Source organism: Triticum dicoccoides, chromosome 5A (genome assembly GCF_002162155.2).
Source record: "Triticum dicoccoides isolate Atlit2015 ecotype Zavitan chromosome 5A, WEW_v2.0, whole genome shotgun sequence".
Classification (NCBI taxonomy): domain Eukaryota; kingdom Viridiplantae; phylum Streptophyta; class Magnoliopsida; order Poales; family Poaceae; genus Triticum; species Triticum dicoccoides.
Genome location: NC_041388.1, coordinates 446,292,031 through 446,302,488, shown reverse-complemented (window position 1 = coordinate 446,302,488; position 10,458 = coordinate 446,292,031).

The following is a 10,458-nucleotide window of genomic DNA, read 5'->3' as shown; positions in this document are numbered from 1 at the left end:
TTTCTATCGCAAAAATATGAGAGAGGGAATAAAATGACTTTCCCAAAATATAGAAATATTGAGGATTTAATAAAAAAATCAAATAAGTTTTATTTCAGAGTTTTTCGGTATTTTTAGTTGAATTTAGGAAAAATGCGCGTTTTTCAAAGTTGGAGTTTGGGCCCAGATAAATGTTCACTTTATCGGGCTTGATTTTAGGAACCCGGCAAAATTTATTTCGTGATTTTTGGAGTCTGTTTAGTATTTCTTTTTATTTTTCTTCCGAGCGGAATTATTTAAAAAAAAACGCGTAACCGACTCCGGGCCGTACCCGGCCAGGAAACCTCCGCCCGGGGCGCCTTTAAATAGCGCCCGAGCCGGCCCGAGGAGCGCCCAGCTGCCGCCGCCGCCTAACCTAACCCTAGCGCCGCCGCCGCCGCTGCCGCCGGAGCCGCGCGCTTTTCGAGGTTCGCCGCCGCCTTGTTTTCCGTGCTGTTTAAAAAAAAATCTGTTCGTCGTTTTTCTTTTTCGTCGGATTTTTCCGTGGTTATTTTCTGATAGCGATTTCTGATCCGATTTTTGTTTTAGTTTAACTTTTCGCTCGTTTATCAGAATCAGGCGTTTCAAGCGCCTGGAGTTTCGTCTCGAAACCCTCTTTCCGAATAATTAACTTAAACAAGTTTTTGCTACTGTAAAATTTGCCCTAGATCCAGATTACTAGAACGAAGTTGTTTTTCTTTCGCCGTTTGATTTCTTTTGCTTCGTCCGATTTGATTCTTTTTGCCAACCGGAGTTCTTAAGTTGAACCTTCTGGTTAGATCTTCTATTTGAGTTTTACCTGTGCATTAGATGAGTACTTATTGTATGCTTGTTGTTTGTCTGCGATAGAATACCCGGAGTGCGCCGCCTGTTACTTCGAATCTCTAGGTTACGCGGATCATCAGCAAGGCAAGTAACACTTTGATCATACCTTTTCTACAACCCAGTTTTATTGCATTAGATCAATCCTCACACATTGCATGATTAGCATCTAATTATATTGTGGGATGGGAAGTAGATGAGGGAGTGCCTATTACCTGTTTATTATCAAACCTTTGGGAGTTACTTCTACGTTTGCTTATACCATGCTATGCTAGTAGACGTGGATTGGGTGAGTGATATCCATGACAGATGTGAGATTGATAATTAAGGGTTTATCTAAGGTGGCAACCTAACACACATCTGGGTGGATTGAGGCAACTGGGGTTACCAGGACTTGCCTGTTTTCTTTTGGACCGCCACCCAGGCTCAAAGGGATCATGAGATTATTCATACTAGAAACTTCCATGTGCAGCCACAAGCCATTATGGGCTCTAGCATAGTTGACTAAGTTGTGCGAACTCTTCCAGTGGTAGACTAGCAGATGTAGGGGATGTAGGTGGTATGGTCTACCCGATCGTAAGGTGCTAGCGCTTCTGAAAGGCTATGTCTCGGTTATCCGTCTTTTCAAACACCCTGCAGTGCGAGAAACCAAACGGAGGCGATCGAGTCTTGTGGGGAAAAGTGCACAAACCTCTGCAGAGTGTAACAAACTAATCATGATTAGCCGTGTCCCCGGTTATGGACATCTTGAGTATCTAGTACCTGGATTTTCATGTGAATCTCAACATGTTACTCTAAATTAATTTTGATGGGTTTTAATGATGTTACTTAATTGGGATTGAGGATGCTGTCAACCATTCTCAATGTTTAACAACCACCATGATAGTAATTAATTTTATTCCTTTGAAGTAGGGAAAAATTGGCTTTACGCAAAAACTGTAACCATAGAGCTTTCCACCAGCCAAATATGCATATAGTATAGATGTTGCATTCCATTACTCTCTATGTGTTATCTTGCCAGCATATTCCATGTGCTGACCCGTTTTGGGCTGCAGCGTTAATGTTGCAGACTTTTCAGACGATGATTGAGGAGTTTTAGGTCGTGATTCTATACTCAGTGATGCCGTTAGAGTTGATGGACTCACTTATCTTCCAAGCCTTCCGCTGTTACCGTTATTAGATGGCCTTAAGCCATATTTATTGTAATAAGTTCTCTTTTGAGACACTCGATGTAATAAGTGTGTGATTGCTACTCTGCAATAAATCCTCCGAGTACTGTGTGGTGTCAGCATTACTGATCCAAGGATGACACCGGAGCACAGAGATCACACTGTTTGAGGTCTGGTCGCTACATGAGGATAAGGCCTCCGTGGCGGGGTCTATCCACCCGTCCATGGAAGGCGCAACTGGCTCCGAACTGAGGGTTGGAGTGGCTGCCGGTGTGATCTCCAGAACACTATCCGATGGTAGAGCTAAATCGTGCTCATTGTGACCGCGTGGCGCACAAGGCAGGGGTTCTAATCCGTCGAAGATCAAGTCTTCGCGGACATCGGCCATGTAGTTTAAGCTTCCAAACCTGACCTGGTGGCCAGGGGCATAACTTTCGATATGCTCCAGATGGCCATGTGAGTTGGCCCGCAGTGCGAAGCCGCCGAACACAAAGATCTGTCCGAGGAGAAAAGTCTCCCCCGGGACTACATCGCTATCGATGATTGAAGGAGCCATCAAGCCTAATGGTGACGACATAGAGGAACTCTCAATGAAAGAACCAATGTCGGTGTCAAAACCGGTGGATCTCGGGTAGGGGGTCCCGAACTGTGCGTCTAAGCGGATGGTAACAGGAGGCAGGGGACACGATGTTTTACCCAGGTTTGGGCCCTCTTGATGGAGGTAAAACCCTACGTCCTACTTGATTTATTCTTGATGATATGAGTATTACAAGAGTTGATCTACCACGCGATCGGAGAGGCTAAACCCTAGAAGCTAGCCTATGGTATGATTGTATGTTGTCCTACAGACTAAAACCCTCCGGTTTATATAGACACCGGAGGGGGCTAGGGTTACACAAGGTCGGTTACAAAGGAGGAGATATACATATCCGTATTGCCTAGCTTGCCTTCCACGCCAAGTAGAGTCCCATCCGGACACGGGACGAAGTCATCAATCTTGTATCTTCATAGTCCAACAGTCCGGCTATCCGAAGACCCCCTAATCCAGGACTCCCTCAATGCTTAAAGAAGTTATTTTTCCGAGGCTTGAAGTCCCTAGATACTTAATGACTAATGGTGGTTCAAATTTTATTCATGGTGCCTTTCGTAAAATGCTTGCTAAGTATGATATTAATCATATAATTGCATCTCCTTATCATCCACAGTCTAGTGGTCAAGTAGAATTGAGAAATAGAGAGCTTAAATTAATTCTGCAAAAGACTGTTAATAGATCTAGAAAGAATTGGTCCAAGAAACTTGATGATGCATTATGGGCCTATAGAACTGCATATGAAAATCCTATGGTTATATCTCCGTATAAAATGGTTTATGGAAAGGAATGTCACTTACCTCTTGAAATAAAACATAAGGCACGTTGGGCCATTAAAGAGCTCAATTATGATTTCAAACTTGCCGGTGAGAAGAGGCTTTTGGACATTAGCTCACTTGATGAATGGAGAACCCAGGCCTATGAGAATGCCAAACTGCTTAAAGAAAAAGTTAATAGATGGCATGATAGAAGGATACAAAATCGTGAGTTTAATGTAGGTGATTATGTATTGCCGCTCATTTAAGATTTTTTGCAGGCAAACTCCTCTCTAAATGGGAAGGTCCTTACATCATCGAGGAGGTCTATCGTTCCGGTGCCATAAAAATCAACAACTTCGAAGGCACAAATCCAAGGGTGGTGAACGATGAAAGAATCAAACATTATATCCCAGGTAATCCCATAAATGTTGAAACTAATGTTATTGAAACCGTAACCTCGGAGGAATACATAAGGGACACTTTCCAAAACATTTCAGACTCCGAAAAGGAATGGGTACATGGTACGGTAAGTAAACCGACTCCAAAACAGTTCTAATGGGATTTTTTCTCTGTTTTGGAATACTTAAGAAAATAGGAAAATAAAAAGTAGTCCGGGAAGGACGCGGGGCTTCCACGAGGGTGGAGGGCGTGCCCCCCTACCTCATGGGCACCTCGTGTGCCCTCCGGACTCCGTTTTCTTGCATGATACTTCTTTTGGTCGATAAAAATTCATTATATAATCTCCCGAAGGTTTTGACCACCGTATCACGCAAATATTTTATGTCTTTCTTGCAAGCTGTTTTTCTGATAGATCTAGATCGCCATGGCGTCTTCAAGTGCCCCCAAGGACAAGTTCTTCGAGAACGTCATCAACCCCTACCTCGCGGATGTGCTGCAACACCCTCAAACCATTGAGATGCATGAGGGATTTCTGCACATCCACGATGTTGAGGGACCAAGGAGGACCGGAAGCGTGGAGACAAGGCTCGAGGCATTGTAGCAGCATGTTTTCAAGTGCCTGGAGATGGTGGAACATGGACTCGACTCCAATCATATAATGATCATGGAGTTCACCAACAACCACAAGCTGGATGAGGAGAATATTGGGGAGGCCATCTTCAAGCTTCACGAGAAAATCGAGCACCTCCAAGCCCAGATCTATGACCTGCAAAACCAAAACTGTGAGTATGAATATAGATTCAAGAGGATGAGTTTTCCTGCAGATTTGAGGATACCGGAGACTCGATCATCCTTCTATGATGGTGATCCTATGCCTTGGAAGATGGAGGACAAGCCTACAAAATCAACAACTCCATCATCACCACCTCCGAGGAAGGAGGCATAAAGACATGGGTATGGGCACTCCCCCTTGGTAACTGCAAAGATTGGGGGAGTGCCCCGGTATCGTATCGCCATCACTTTTATCTTTACCATTTTTCAAAGTTTGATCCTTTGGGTAATATCTGGATCTAGTGGAATAAAGTTTTAGTATGATCTAGTTTTTTGTTTTGCTTTATGATCCTTCTATGTAATCGAGTCCGTGAGCTATATATAATAAAGATTAGTGTTGAGTCAAGGGCTTGATTATTTTGCTTTGATCTTGAGGGAATAGAATAAAAGAAAAAGAAATAAAGAGATCATATGAGATGACGACCCTTGGTGGGATCCCAACCAAGGAACCACAAGGCCCCCGGCAAGCGCCTTGCCGGGGATGATAGCAGGCGCCTCGGCAAGACCCTTGCTGGGGCCCGGCAAGGATCTTGCCGAGGACACCCGCAGCGCCACCATCAGGCCCACGCCGACTAAACCTCCACCACCGCATGCATGCAGCTGCCGACCCAACGAGCTGGGCAGGCACCTACGTGGCGGCATGCAGATCTTCATGAAGACCCACCATTGGGCCACCACAGCTGCCAGCCTACCTACACGACATCTCAGGCATCGCTGGCCAGGGCGCGTGTCGACACAAGAAGGAGCGGCGATGAAGGCCAGCGCCGGGATTAGGCATCCCGTTCTTCACCGCCGCTGCAGGTTCACGACCAAGACAAATTTCATCTTTAGTTAGAACCGCATCAATGATGTGATGTAATATAACTTTGCAGTACTTTTGGGATTATGCATGCTATTTTCCTATTTGTTGCCTCTTTGTACGTCCACCCTACGCCAGCTGGGTAAGCTTGCCGGCGCGGAAACCCAAGGCGGCGTCTTGGGGACGGGTCCCCATTGGCCTGCCGGGTGAGCGTGCTGCCGGGTGAGCCACCTTACCACCTTTGATGCAGCCGCTTGAACTGTTGAGTTTGACTCGAGTCAGAGTCGAGAGCCTTGCCAATTGCGGAAGGCTACCCTACCATTTTCAACGCAGCCATTTGAACTGTTGAGCAGACTCGAAACAGAAAAAGGCATTGCCGATCGGGGAAGGCCCCATTTCCGTACAGGTTTCTTATTGTACAAAGAACGACAACTCCAAGGATAATAACTTTATATAATAGAATGGAAATATCTGGGGTCCAATGTAACTTAGCTTATTTTTGTAGTCGCTCGAGCGCTGATCTTCCGGCCTCCTTCCCTCTCCAAGAGCCACGAAGACGAAGGAGTGTTGGGGTGATTGCTAGAGCCGATTCTCACAACTGCGCCCCCTATCTGGCGTGCCAAAGATGTCGGTGGGAACGACACCTATGGGATCACAAGAATCCCTACTATGGTTAGCGGGGCGCGGGGTCGTGAGAAGAGCGGATCAAACAGATAGCACATGGTTCGTTTATCCAGGTTCGGGCCGCGTGGATGCGTAAAACCCTACTCCTGCTTTGGTGGATTGTATATCTATGTTCTTGAACTAGCTATGGGGCGTGAGGAGCTCCAAAAAGCCGAATCCTTCCTCTGGTCGCCTCGGGCCTCCTTTTATAGAAAAAGGGGTTGCCACAGTGGCACACCGGAGGTGGAAAGGGTACAGTGATGCAAGGTTATCCCTCGCATTAAATGACAAGGCACATTTAATGCGTCTTGCTTAGGTGTCCTTGCTTTATCGGGGACGGGGGAGAGATATGTCTCGTCCGTCGCTGCTCCTTCTTGTGTCGACACGCGCCCTGGCCAGCGATGCCTGAGATGCCATGTAGGTAGGTAGGCAGCTGAGGTGGCGCAATGGTGGGTCTTCACGAAGAGCTGCATGCCGCCACGCAGGTGCCAGCCCAGCTGGTTGGGTCGGCAGCTACATGCATGCGGTGGTGGAGGTTTAGTCGGTGTGGGCCTGATGGTGGCCCTGTGGGTGTCCTTGGCAAGGGCCTTGCCGGGGCCCTGGCAAGGGTTTTTCTGAGGCGCCTGTTGTCATCCCCGGCAAGGCGCTTGCCGGGGTCCTTGTGGTTTTCCTCGGTTGGGATCCCGCCAAGGGTCGTCATCTTGTATAGTGTGTATCTGATCTTGAATGTCTTCAGAAAGATCTTCATGCCGCCACGGGGATGTCTCCCGAATCCTTGCCCTTTGGGGGCAGTGGACTCAAGGGTGATTTGCTCCATAGGCGCGGGACGAGTCGCCGCGGCAAGGGTCTTGCTGGGGCTGGTTGAACTGTCTCCCGGCAAGGATCTTGCCGGGGGAGTCCGCTTCGTCCCCTTTGCTCTTCGTGGTCTTGGCCTTGGCGTCGTTCTAGTTCTCTTGAGCTTCGGTCTTACCCTGGCTCACCTCCCTTGCCTTGCTTGGTGTGGTGGTGCCCGTGGCTCAGACTGCCCGTGCATAGTTATAGGGGTACAAAAAATGTACCCCTCTTTTCGTACACCGACAATATGGATCTTATGGAGAGTAATGACTTCACATATAAAGAGTATGATGAATAAAAATTGTTGAGATTTGACAAACATAGTTTTGTTCATCGTTGCAATTAATAGGAATTAATAAAGACAGAAAGGTTTTCACATATAAATATACTATCTTGGACATCCTTTATGATTGTGAGCACTCATTAAAGTATGATATGCTAAAGAGTTGATGTAGGACAAGGAAGTCAACGTAATGGGTTATGTTTTCTTACATCCAAGATAAATTATATTGTCATGGATCATCCAACATGTTGAGCTTGCATTTCCCTCTCATGGTAGCCAAATTCTTTGCACCAAGTAGAGGTACTACTTGTGCTTCCAAATACCCTTAAACCTAGTTTTTCCATCATAGTCCACCATATCTACCTATGCATTGAGTAAGATCCTTCAAGTAAGTTGTCCTCGTTGCAAGCAATAAAAATTGCTCTTTAAATATGTATGATTTTTTAGTGTGGAGAAAATAACCTTTATACGATCTTGTGATGTGGAAGAAATAAAAGCGACAGACTGCATAATAAAGGTCCATATCACAAGTGGTGAATATAAAGCGACGTTCTTTCGCACTGCAGATTTTGTGCATCCAAGCATAAAAGCACATGACAACCTCTGCTTCCCTTTGCGAAGGGCTTACCTTTTACTCTTGTCTTATACTTCATGCAAGAGTCACGGTGATCTGCAACTTCCCCTTTTTACATTTTATCCTTTGGCAAGCACAATGTGTTGGAAAGATCCTGATATATATATAGTATATAATATGTAATCGACTTTGTAGTCAAGTATATAATAAAGATTAGTGTTGAGTCAAGGGCTTGATTATTTTGCTATGATCTTGAGGGAATAGAATAAAAGAAAAAGAAATAAAAAGAAATAAAGAGATCATATGGATCTTATGGAGAGTAATGACTTCACATATAAAGAGTATGATGAATAAAAATTGCTGAGAGTTGACAAACATAGTTTTGGTCATCGTTGCAATTAATAGGAAGTAATAAAGAAAGAGAGTTTTTCACATATAAATATACTATCTTGGACATCTTTTATGATTGTGAGGACTCATTAAAATATGACCTGCTAAAGAGTTGATAAAGTATGATATACTAAAGAGTTGACGTAGGATAAGGAACACTAGTAGAAAAGGCCCATTTGTCCCGGTTCATAAGGCCCATCTGTCCCGGTTGGGGAACCGGGACTAAAGGGTCGTTAATTTAGGTTCGTATAGGTATCTAATAGAGAGATGTGTCCTCTCTTATCTCCGTGCTACTGCTACTGCTATGCCGAAACATGACTTAGATTGAAGTGAGGCAACATGTGGTGCATGTCAAAAGTAATACTAATCCCAACTTGATCAAGTTTGGATTGTACTACTTTCGACATGCACCACATGCATGTTGCCTTCACTTCAATCCAATCCATGTTCATTTCCTCCATAGATATATAACTCTTCATGATCGCATCATGCATCATCATAATAACAAGTCCTACTAATCATCATCATACAACTTCTACTCGTTATTAATAACAAGTCATACGATCATCATCCTGATAGTCATCGAACCAACCCTACTTTGTTCTTAGCACATGATCATCAGTATTAGGTAGGACCTAAATACCCTCTTTAAGGTAAAATAGCATAAAACAATATAGACCCTGACTCTCCATTATCGAGAATGGAGATCATCCTGTCTCCAACTCTTGCGCTTCGCATCCTTTTGCTTCCAAGAACCTCCTTACAACTGTCCATACATATTTTCCATTTACTGATTAGCATGTCTCCACTTCTTTGAGAAATCCGGTATGGACAGTTGAGATTCGTAGGATGACCTGGATACATGTTCAAAACATGAAGGCTGCCATTCTGATACATCAAATGAGGCACACAATCCTCTGGGATTCTCTGTTGAAAAACATAGTAATAACTTCATAGTTAGAAATGATGTGCTAGCTTTAGAAGTTTGCAAAAGATGCATGGATGTCGTAATAGTAAAATATCTTACCAGGGTATCACCATAGTAGTTACCGTAGTTCAACACGTGCACTAGTGGCACGTATTGACCATAATGTTGAGGAGTTTGATTGTAGATATTGTAATTCTCAATATCAGTAGAAAATCCGACCAGATGATTTTTCTCCTGATAAGTTAATTCGGAGCCATCGGTGTAGTGGGTTTTGTCTACCATGTTCCTCACATTGTTTGAACAATCAAAATAAGCTGTCACTGGAAATAAGTTGTCAACTATTTTGAAATAAACAATATAAATTAGCTAATAACTATGTTTGAGAAACTCACATGGCGGTAGAACTGGAGGGGTATCAACAAGGACCCAAATGTCCATATTATCTTGCTCGGTTTCAGGATCACCAAGATGCATGGTGACAAGCATACCCTCATCAAAACCATACATCTTGCAAAATGCTTCCCAATTTTTGCAACCAAAATGGGTTACGCTCTCAACATTATGCAGATTTACTTGAAAATCCACATGATGATGGGTCCTTAGGTGAATTTTCTTCGTTTCAAAATTTTCATGGTCTGCAAAATCCATCCTCTCCAAGACATAGTGTCTTGCATGGCGTGGGATAAGCTATACTCGAATTGTAAAAGATGAAAATTACACGTTGAAATAGTTGAAGTCATGCTTAATTACGAAAAAACACTTGTCGTCGTTGCGTACCGTTTCAACATCGAAGGTCTCCTCCAGCTTAATGCTGAAGCCTCGATCATCGTCCAGGTGAGGCCTGTCGCACAAACCTCGATCGTCGTGGCACCACCCGCACTCCCCCTGGAGACTTTCGTCGTCCGATGATGACATTTCCTACGCTCATAATTCAAAGATTAAACTTGTACAATTAAATATATGTACTGCAAAAACTAAATTAGATCATTATTATTCATCATGGGTTGACTATCGGTTTGTCGAGTCTTTTCTTGAAAACTCTCAGCTCACGTGGTGTATACATTCGACCGTTGGTGATGGTCGCTATTCCATTTGTCCCCGAGTGCGTTACACCAAAATGTCTAGCACACGGGAACGAAGGAGAAGCGACCCCCACGAAAACAGTCGGGATTCTTCGTCCTCTCATATATATATGGTGGAACTCGCCCTCACTAATTCCTCTCTGAAATATATTTGCGACCGTCGGTGTTGGTCGCTCCTCCTTTCATTCCCGAGTGCATTACACCAAATTGTCTAGCACACGGGAACGAAGGAGAAGCTACCCCCACGACAACAGTCAGGATTCTTTGTCCTCTCATATATGGTGGAGACTCGACAGACTTAAAGTCAACCCGAAATATC